This window comes from Pseudophryne corroboree, chromosome 8 (assembly GCF_028390025.1).
Source record: "Pseudophryne corroboree isolate aPseCor3 chromosome 8, aPseCor3.hap2, whole genome shotgun sequence".
Lineage (NCBI taxonomy): Eukaryota > Metazoa > Chordata > Amphibia > Anura > Myobatrachidae > Pseudophryne > Pseudophryne corroboree.
In genome coordinates this window covers 276,440,112-276,452,151 of record NC_086451.1, presented here as the reverse complement: position 1 = coordinate 276,452,151, position 12,040 = coordinate 276,440,112, and positions in this window count along the sequence as shown.

The window sequence follows — 12,040 nt, the reverse complement described above, 5'->3', positions numbered from 1 at the left end:
AGTGCCTGAACCCTCAGCTGCTATGTTTTCCTCCAAGAAATCCGTGGCATCAACAAATAAGTAATGAGTAAAATGTGACTGAAAAACACAGATATAAATACAAAATACGTATATCCTGTGAAATACCTATATTATCTAATAACCCTGACGCACGGAGCCCCCTCAGGGTACAGAATATAGGGATAGTCATATGTGTGAGATACACGAAATAGAGACCACACAGCAGCCAGTGGCACACACTCAGTCACATATACAATGCAGAGATTATAAAAACAATAAACTGCACTGGACCAGCAATACTAAGTAACTATACCACTGAGTAAAGCTATGTAGATATATATATATATATATATATATATATATATATATATGTGTGTGCAAAAAAGGTGTATAACGAGCGCTTAATACCTAAACGTTTACAATGAATAAATTAATCAAACAAAATTCGTGCATAACCATTCACGTCAATTCTAAACAGCACTCCCAAGTGTAGGGGCTGCAGGATAGACTTTCTTATTGACTCATATTTCGCTGAGTCATAAATAGAAATGTTCAATAGGGATAAAGTCTCTGCGCCTTCAGTGCTTTGGTGTGAAAACTTCCATCTGTGTATAACCAATAATATATGCGTACCAGAAATATGATCAAGTTGTGCCTGTAGTGGTATCTTTAATTGGTCGTCTTCCCTTGTCCTCTTACTCCATGTATAAACACCCTCAGCGAGGTGTTAAGACACAATTTACATAGGCAGAGAGGGAAGATTTGTGTCCGCAAAATGCTCTTAATATTATAAAGTGACTTGTGACTTATTTGTGCCAATATATAAAATATTTTTTATATAAAGTGCTCTGTGCCTATAGTGTTTCAATAAACCACTATATTATATGTGATTTCTAATATAAATAATCAGAATCACACCCAAGTGGCTAAAAATAAATCAAAAAGGAAGGTAATAACTCACTCCTTTTAAGAATGCTGCTCCTATGAGGTGGTCCTTGATAAAATATAGTACCTTTAAAAAGAAAGTTTTTTTCTCATGGAAAAAAACAGGAAGAAAAAGGAGCTGATAGTGTGATATAGTTTTTCACAATTTTTAATCACACACATACATAAAAAATGGAATCGTACAATTTAAAAAGTAATAACAAGCTTATCTGTTGTACAGGTCGTTGGAGAGGTAGTGGAAGCTGGCCCAACGCGTTTCGTCCCTTTAACAGCTTTTGTGGGACTTCCTCAGGGGTTGCCCTGAGGAAGTCCCACAAAAGCTGTTAAAGGGACGAAACGCGTTGGCCCAGCTTCCACTACCTCTCCAACGACCTGTACAACAGATAAGCTTGTTATTACTTTTTAAATTGTACGATTCCATTTTTTATGTATGTGTGTGATTAAAAATTGTGAAAAACTATATCACACTATCAGCTCCTTTTTCTTCCTGTTTTTTTCCATGAGAAAAAAACTTTCTTTTTAGAGGTACTATACTTTGTCAAGGATTACCTCATAGGAGCAGCATTCTTAAAAGGAGTGAGTTATTACCTTCCTTTTGATTTATTTTTAGCCATTTGGGTGTGATTCTGATTATTTATATTAGAAATCACATATAATATAGTGGTTTATTGAAACACTATAGGCACAGAGCACTTTATATAAAAAATATTTTATATATTGGCACAAATAAGTCACAAGTCACTTTATAATATTAAGAGCATTTTGCTGACACAAATCTTCCCTCTCTGCCTATGTAAATTGTGTCTTAACACCTCGCTGAGGGTGTTTATACATGGAGTAAGAGGACAAGGGAAGACGACCAATTAAAGATACCACTACAGGCACAACTTGATCATATTTCTGGTACGCATATATTATTGGTTATACACAGATGGAAGTTTTCACACCAAAGCACTGAAGGCGCAGAGACTTTATCCCTATTGAACATATATATATATATATATATATATATATATTATTCCTGAATACATTGTGACATAATCATTGCATTTACACTTTGTGGGGGTTCTAGCACATTCTGCTTTTATTGGCATCTGCGTGAGTGAAACTAGACCTCTGTGGTTCTTCTAACGTCTGTTATGCGTTCATATATATTTTATATGCATTTTTTCTTATATATATTTCTTTACTCATAGTGCTGCGGTCAGCATTTACTTTTCTCTTCACCTCCTATCACTGATTCCACACATCCGCTATAGTGCACAGATCCCTAGTTATTCACAATTGTATCCTTCAGTGTCTTTGGTTTTGTCCCTGTCTTGCTGCATGATCAGCGCGGCTGTGCTGATGACTCACTCCTCACAACACAAGTGCACCAGAGCCGTTGCCAGGCATAGCGTCGGGTTTGATTACCCTGACGACTGACGTCACGGAGCGGGAGTGCGCAGCGAGCCGCACAGAGGGCTCGTTCCGCCCTATCCCCTCCCATAGGAGGACCTAGTTTAAGTGTTTTGGCGCCAGTTTATGTATTTATGCAGGCTCTGACCCCAGTGCCAGTAGCCCCTGAGGAAAACCAGACATCGGTTGAAACAGCTGTCGGGCTGTACTTGTGAGATACTGTGTGTTACCATGCCGGGCTAAGGATTAAACCCTTCATTTTTTTCATCAAATACGTGAGTGCTGGCTTGTTTACTTTTTCTGCTATGCTGTGAAAGTGAGTGTTTGTTTGTTTATATATATATATATATATATATATATGTATAGATATAACAATACACAGTAAAGCCTGGATGTATATCACAGGGTACTTGTACTAAATAACCCTGAATGTATGCACTTGTTCTTAACTAACACTGTCTAGACAACATGTAGAATACTTAAGTTTCCTGTAAACGCACAGCACTGATGAAGCAGGCAGCATTACAAAGGAGTCATTGCCCACCAGTCCCAGAGTCAGCGTATCATGTGTGTAATTGCGCCCAAACGCTGACAGGGAATCAGAGAGATGCAGCTCCAGGGCGGGAACATTTACTATAAATGGCGCCCAGGGGCTGGGGAAGGCGCTACAGGTCAGAGCCTTATCCCCTTGCTGGACTTCACCACCGGGTACTGTGGGCCATAATAAAATGGTTTTATATATATATATATATATATATATATATATATAAAACCGACCTGCGCCCCTGCCCTGGTGGATTAGTGGGGTCCCTGTACCAACACAGTGTCCACGCCAGCGCGCATGGCCTGCCTTCTAACGGCCACGCCGGATCACGATTTTTCGCGGGTCCCACCTGGGGGACCCTTTTACCTCCTCCCTTGATGCAGCTACGCGATCCTGGAGAGCTGCAGCAAGTGTGTGTGCCCTAGGTGAAGAACCGGAGCCTCCGCTGTAAGTACCCGGCAACCAGGGACGCGGGAGTATACAGTGCCGCCGGGGGTGGTGATGGAACTGCAGCAGATGTCAGAATGACATCTAGCACTAAGAGTGCCTCTGCTGCAGCCCTTGAAGTCTTCTATCTTCTTTTAAAAAAAGCTCTTTTCAGGGCTGCTGGAGCAGCCCTGCCTGTTAATGTCCTGCCTGCAGGGCACCAACTTACAAACTGAGCTCCTGTGCACGGAGACGGGGTTATAGAGGAGGCGGCGCTGAGCATCTTGAGAACAGTCAAAGCTTTTAGCCTGTTGGTGCCTCGGATCAAGATCCTACTGTACACCCTGATGTTATTCCCTGTGGAACCCAGTGTACCCCGCTGCAGAAACTACCTTACTTATTGGACCACTACAGAAAACTATTCAGTCTCAGGTGATCATTTAGACCCTTTGTGTGAAGTGTACCCAATTGATGTATCCATCGTGTTTCTATCTGTAGAAGTTTAGTACCTTGATCCCCACCTGTCATTGATGGTGGCACATGGTCAGTCATATGGTATCTGAGGGATACTAGCAAATGGCGTGTTTGAAAAAAAATGTCTGGCAACAGGTTGTTCACTGTTGCCCTTTACAGTTGCCATTTTGATCGCCGATCTATGGGCTGCCATACGTTCTTTGAACATAAGTACTGTTTTGCCAATGTACAATAACCCACAGGGGCACAGCAACTGATAGATTCCAAATTTTAAACTACATGTCAAAGTATGGTTAATGTAAAATGTACGGCCAGAATGTGGGTGCTGGAAAGTATTCCCAGGTATCACGTTGTACATATACATCTAATGCAACCCTTATTCCCCCCTCCAGAATTAGTGGAGCCACTAGAAGGGACTGTCACATCTGTTTTTACTAGAATGTCTCGCACATTTTTCCTTCTCTTGTAGCAGGACATTAATTTAGTTTGACCTAACTTTACTTCAGGATCACTTTATACTATGGGCCATCATTTTTTAGAAATTGTGTTAATAGTATACCCAGGCTAACTGGGCTAAAATGACGTACCCACAGTATCATAGGTACTTGTGAATTATTTTCACAAAGCTGAATCTGCAGCAGCCCAGGAGCATACTGGTTTGGCATTTACCAATTATCCATTAGGCGACTTACATAGTTACTCTGAAGCCGAGGCTAAGGATATTCTGTTTACAGAGATTCTAAATGAATTGGAAGAGTCTACCTCTCCTGAAGATATTTACCATGATTTATTGAAGATTAAACGCAAAGAGCTTGACTACTATTACCATTGCATATCATTGTCATTGTCTGAGTACTACCGGGCCAAATTTAAAGCACAAAAACGGGCTAAAGTGGATCTCAATTACGAAAACTTTAATGTATACAGATGGACTGATACATTAAGGAAGAGTGAACAGAGGCGCCCTTTTTTCCGTAGAACATTTCAAAGGCAGAGGGATTTGGAATCACCAAATGAATGTACGTCGATGGGTAGTGAATCGGAAACCTACAACATCACAACCCATTTAGGGGTAACCACGAGAGCAAGAATACTAGGTAGTGGAGGCACCGCAAACATAAAAGAAGGGTCAAACAGTGGCAAAGGCAGGGAAAAAGTGGGCCAACCACTGAAGAATCAGGGACCCTAGTGGTTTACCTGTCAGACTACAAACTGAGCCCCTCGGAAATGCAAGTGCTTTCATGTGGTTTTTCATTTATACCCACATGTAAGCAGGATCAGCTACAGTGGCAGGTGGATAAATATTGCCTGCACAGGCAATTGAAATTAAGGGAACATTTTTCTAAAAGTCCAGCAACTCTTAAAGATGAAGTAGAGCAGGCATTCCCAACCGCGGTCCTCAAGGCACACCAACAGTGCAGGTTTTAGTGATATCCAGGCTTCAGCACAGATGGTTAAATCAAAATAATTGAGGTACTAATTAAGTCACCTGTGTTCAAGCCTGGATTTCCCTAAAACCAGAACTGTTAGTGTGCCTTGAGGACTGAGGTTGGGAAACACTGAAGTAGAGATTCCACCTAAATTGCGGAGTATAACGCCCAAATCAAATTTTGAACCACAGTCTCACAACGCATCAATTCAGACTTTGTATGCGCCTTCTTGAGAAGAAATCTGATCAGCATATCACTAGATTTCCTGGTACCAGATCGAATTTAACTAAATCCAAGAGACTAACTTTGTACAATTTAGCAGCCCAAACGCATCTAATTTTCAGACCAGTGTACAAAGGTGGGGCCTTGGTGATTCAAAATATTGAGGATTATAAACGAGATTGAGCGCCAACTCCAAGACCATCATGCATATAGACGCGTAACTGTGGATTCTACAAAAGTATTTAAGGATACCTTAATTATGTTGCTGAACCAGGCTGTTAGTGAGGGTACTATCTCTAGTGTTGTTTGTGATGCACTGATTTCTAAATTCCCAGTAACTCCTGTCCCCTATATGACTCTAAAAATCCATAAATCCTTGGTTCAGCTGCTGGGTCGGCATTTCAACCCACAGCTTTGTATTTGGATTCTATTTTTCAGCCTTATATTCAATCTCATCCACTCTTTCTATTGGACACTAGTGCACTGCTTAGAAAATTGAGTTGTTTGCCTAAATTTGAGGGAGAGGTTTTACTTTGTAGTATTAATGTACAGTGTCTCTATACCATTATTCCACATAATGCTGGTTTGATAGCAGTTGGGCGTTTTCTGGAGTAACAACCCGAATACAAGGGTTCTAATTTACAGTTGTGCTTCAAATTACTTCAGATGAGCCTTACAAAAAAAATATTTTTATATGATGGCCATGTGTACCTCCTATGAACTGGATGTGCTTTGGGATTCCCAGTGGCAACGGCCTATTCCACCATGTATATGTTTGAGGTAGAGTATAAAAATTTTTTTACAGATCCCGATGTGGCGTCCAATATTTTATTTTATTGCTGCTACATTGATGATTTGTTGTTGTTGTTGTTGTTATTATGGAAATGTACTTCATCTGGATTAATTGAGATAATTGAAAGACATAACCAACAGGATCACCTGGTTAAATTAGCCTAAACTATGAGCCATGAGAGCCTAAACTATCTGAATGTACACATCTAACTCAAAAAGGGGTCATTAGTACAGCATTATTTACTAAACCTACTGATAAGAACAATGTGCTCCACTATGATAGCTTCCATCTGAGGTCCCTTAAACAGGGCCATCCATACTCTCAACTCCTTCGAATCATACATTACACGTCTGATCCGATATTAGCTTAACAAAAGATGTGTGAAATGGTCCAGAAATTTACCATGAGGGGTTATCATCCATCACTGTTGGCAGAAGCTAAGAAGAAAGCACTGCAAGTTGATCGCAGTCAATTACTTAAGGAAGCATGTGAAAAGAATTCACAATTACCTATGATACTGTGGGGTAGGTCATTTTAGCCCAGTTAACCCAGGGGTTAACACAATTTCTAAAAAATTATGGGACCTAGGGGGTAATTCTAAGTTGATCGCAGCAGGAATTTTGTTAGCAGTTGGGCAAAACCATGTGCACTGCAGGGGAGACAGATGTAACATGTGCAGAAAGAGTTAGATTTGGGTGGGTTATTTTATTTCTGTGCAGGGTAAATACTGGCTGCTTTATTTTTACACTGCAAATTAGATTGCAGATTGAACACACCACACCCAAATCTAACTCTCTCTGCACATGTTAAATCTGCCTCCCCTGCAGTGCACATGGTTTTGCCCAACTGCTAACAAAATTCCTGCTGCGATCAACTTGGAATTACTCCCATAGTACAAAGTGATCCTGAAGTAAAGTTAGGTCAAACTAAATTAATGTCCTGCTACATGAGAAGGCAAAATTTGCGAGACATTCTAGTAAAAACAGATGTGACAGTCCCATCTAGTGGCTCCACCAATTCTGGAGGGGGGAATAAGGGTTGCATTAGATGCAGTGGTCGAAGTAGAAATTTTTGAAGTGGGGGTATGGAAAAGTGAAGGTTGTAATTATGCGCACGCCGGGAACAGGGGGGGTTGATTAATTACTCTGTAGTTGTTGTATTGCCTAGGTTTTGGTTAGTAATACTCCCTAGGACCCGCTACTACCTTATTTATTTGTGTACTGTGTGCTATATACAATGGATAATATACATACAACATTATTCTATATGTGTGTACATATGGTGATCTTTCTAATACCAACCCTATATTACTTATGGGTGCTGGATTGTACACACATCAATGAGGATGACTAATTTTTGTATACAAATGTAGATGTAAAAATTTGTGTAAATCTGCTATTTGTTTTACAGTGCATTGTGTCTAGCGGTAACTTTGGTGATGGGTCTCTCACTGATGATGTATACTGGGTGTGCGACGTTGGATTTGAGCGGGAGCTCAGAGTTCCGGACACTGTAGTTCACTGTGGTGGTGGTTATTTAAGGTAAGCGGATTTACTGTACACTGTGACCTGATGAAAATGCTGGAGTAAAGCATCGAAACGTTGTCCACAATTATGCTGCAGTAATGTTTTCTTGTTAAGTCGCCAGGAGTGCAGCACATAAAGGTCATATATGATAATTTCCAGTGGAGGCACCCGTTGCAATATTGCTGATTATAATAAGAAAGTCAGACCTAGCAAGTTCTATAAATGTGTGTGTGTGTGTGTGTGTGTGTGTGTGTGTGTGTGTGTGTGTGTGTGTGTGTGTGTATGTGTATATATATATATATATATATATACTGCTCAAAAAAATAAAGGGAACACTTAAACAACACAATGTAACTCCAAGTCAATCACACTTCTGTGAAATCAAACTGTCCACTTAGGAAGCAACACTGATTGACAATCAATTTCTCATGCTGTTGTGCAAATGGAATAGACAACAGGTGGGAATTATAGGCAATTAGCAAGACACCCCCAATAAAGGAGTTGTTCTGCAGGTGGTGACCACAGACCACTTCTCAGCTCCTATGCTTTCTGGCTGATGTTTTGGTCACTTTTGAAAGCTGGTGATGCTTTCACTCTAGTGGTAGCATAAGACAGAGTCTACAACCCACACAAATGGCTCAGGTAGTGCAGCTCATCCAGGATGGCACATCAATGCGAGCTGTGGCAAGAAGGTTTGCTGTGGCTGTCAGCATAGTGTCCAGAGCATGGAGGCGCTACCAGGAGACAGGCCAGTACATCAGGAGACGTGGAGGAGGCCGTAGGAGGGCAACAACCCAGCAGCAGGACCGCTACCTCCGCCTTTGTGCAAGGAGGAACAGGAGGAGCACTGCCAGAGCCCTGCAAAAAGACCTCCAGCAAGCCACAAATGGGCATGTGTCTACTCAAACGATCAGAAACAGACTCCATGAGGGTGGTATGAGGGCCCGACGTCCACAGGTGGGGGTTGTGCTTACAGCCCAACACCGTGCAGGACGTTTGGCATTTGCCAGAGAACACCAAGATTGGCAAATTCGCCACTGGCGCCCTGTGCTCTTCACAGATGAAAGCAGGTTCTCATTGAGCACATGTGACAGAGTCTGGAGACACCAAGGAGAACGTTCTGCTGCCTGCAACATCCTCCAGCATGACCGGTTTGGCAGTGGGTCAGTAATGGTGTGGGGTGGCATTTCTTTGGGGGGGCCGCTCAGCCCTCCATGTGCTCGCCAGAGGTAGCCTGACTGCCATTAGGTACCGAGATGAGATCCTCAGACCCCTTGTGAGACCATATGCTGGTGCGGTTGGCCCTGGGTTCCTCCTAATGCAAGACAATGCTAGATCTCATGTGGCTGGAGTGTGTCAGCAGTTCCTGCAAGACGAAGGCATTGATGCTATGGACTGGCCCGCCCGTTCCCCAGACCTGAATCCAATTGAGCACATCTAGGACATCATGTCTTGCTCCATCCACCAACGCCACGTTGCACCACAGACTGTCCAGGAGTTAGCAGATGCTTTAGTCCAGGTCTGGGAGGAGATCCCTCAGGAGACCATCCGCCACCTCATCAGGAGCATGCCCAGGCATTGTAGGGAGGTCATACAGGCACGTGGAGGCCAAACACACTACTGAGCCTCATTTTGACTTATTTTAAGGACATTACATCAAAGTTGGATGAGCCTGTAGTGTGTTTTTCCACTTTAATTTTGAGTGTGACTCCAAATCCAGACCTCCATGGGTTAATAAATTTGATTTCCATTGATAATTTTTGTGTGATTTTGTTGTCAGCACATTCAACTATGTAAAGAACAAAGTATTTAATAAGAATATTTCATTCATGCAGATCTAGGATGTGTCATTTTAGTGTTCCCTTTATTTCTCTAACGTCCTAAGTGGATGCTGGGGACTCCGTAAGGACCATGGGGAATAGCGGCTCCGCAGGAGACTGGGCACAAAAGTAAAGCTTTAGAACTACCTGGTGTGCACTGGCTCCTCCCCCTATGACCCTCCTCCAAGCCCCAGTTAGATTTTTGTGCCCGAACGAGAAGGGTGCACACTAGGTGGCTCTCCTGAGCTGCTTAGTGAAAAGTTTAGTTTTAGGTTTTTTATGTTCAGTGAGACCTGCTGGCAACAGGCTCACTGCATCGAGGGACTAAGGGGAGAAGAAGCGAACTCACCTGCGTGCAGAGTGGATTGGGCTTCTTAGGCTACTGGACATTAGCTCCAGAGGGACCGATCACAGGCCCAGCCATGGATAGGTCCCAGAGCCGCGCCGCCGGCCCCCTTACAGAGCCAGAAGACAGAAGAGGTCCGGAAAATCGGCGGCAGAAGACGTCCTGTCTTCAACAAGGTAGCGCACAGCACTGCAGCTGTGCGCCATTGCTCTCAGCACACTTCACACTCCGGTCACTGAGGGTGCAGGGCGCTGGGGGGGGGCGCCCTGAGACGCAATAAAAACACCTTGGATGGCAAAAAAATGCATCACATATAGCTCCTGGGCTATATGGATGAATTTAACCCCTGCCAAAATACACAGAAAAACGGGAGATAAGGCCGCCGAAAAGGGGGCGGAGCCTATCTCCTCAGCACACTGGCGCCATTTTCCCTCACAGCTCCGTTGGAGGGAAGCTCCCTGGCTCTCCCCTGCAGTCACTACACTACAGAAAGGGTTAAAAATGAGAGGGGGGCACTAATTACGCGCAGTATTAAAAATACAGCAGCTATAAGGGGAAAAACACTTATATAAGGTTATCCCTGTATATATATATAGCGCTCTGGTGTGTGCTGGCAAACTCTCCCTCTGTCTCCCCAAAGGGCTAGTGGGGTCCTGTCCTCTATCAGAGCATTCCCTGTGTGTGTGCTGTGTGTCGGTACGTTTGTGTCGACATGTATGAGGAGAAAAATGATGTGGAGACGGAGCAGATTGCCTGTAATAGTGATGTCACCCCCTAGGGGGTCGACACCTGAGTGGATGAACTGTTGGAAGGAATTACGTGACAGTGTCAGCTCTGTATAAAAGACAGTGGTTGACATGAGACAGCCGGCTACTCAGCTTGTGCCTGTCCAGACGTCTCATAGGCCGTCAGGGGCTCTAAAGCGCCTGTTACCTCAGATGGCAGACATAGACGCCGACACGGATACTGACTCCAGTGTCGACGGTGAAGAGACAAATGTGACTTCCAGTAGGGCCACACGTTACATGATTGAGGCAATGAAAAATGTTTTACACATTTCTGATAATACGAGTACCACCAAAAAGGGGTATTATGTTCGGTGAGGAAAAACTACCTGTAGTTTTCCTGAATCTGAGAAATTAAATGAGGTGTGTGTGATGATGCGTGGGTTTCCCCCGATAACAACTGATAATTTCTAGAATGTTATTGGCATTATATCCTTTCCCGCCAGAGGTTAGGGTGCGTTGGGAAACACCCCCTAGGGTGGATAAAGCGCTCACACGCTTGTAAGAACAAGGGCTCTACCCTCTCCTGAGATGGCCGCCCTTAAGGATCCTGCTGATAGAAAGCAGGAGGGTATCCTAAAATGTATTTACACACATACTGGTGTTATACTGCGACCAGCAATCGCCTCAGCCTGGATGTGCAGTGCTGGGTTGGCGTAGTCGGATTCCCTGACTGAAAATATTGATACCCTAGATCGGGACAGTATATTATTGCCTATAGAGCATTTAAAAGATGCATTTCTATATATGCGTGATGCACAGCGGAATATTTGCCGACTGGCATCAAGTCTAAGTGCGTCGTCCATTTCTGCCAGTAGAGGGTTATGGACACGACAGTGGTCAGGTGATGCGGATTCCAAACGGCATTTGGAAGTATTGCCTTATTAAGGGGAGGAGTTATTTGGGGTCAGTCTTTCAGACCTGGTGGCCACGGCAACAGCTGGGAAATCCACGTTTGTACCCCAGGTCGCCTCTCAACATAAGAAGACGCCGTATTATCAGGCGCAGTCTTTTCGTGGGCAAGCGGGCAAAAGGTTCCTCATTTCTGCCCCGTGACAGAGGGAGAGGAAAAAGGCTGCAGAAATCAGCCAGTTCCTAGGAACAGAAGCCCTCTCCCGCCTCTGCCAAGCCCTCAGTATGACGCTGGGGCTTTACAAGCAGAATCAGGCACGGTGGGGGCCCGTCTCAATGAATTTCAGCGCGCAGTGGGCTCACTCGCAAGTAGACCCCTGGATCCTTCAGGTGATATCTCAGGGGTACAAATTGGAATTCGAGACGTCTCCCCCTCGCCGTTTCCTAAAGTCGGCTTTACCGATGTCTCCTTCTGACAG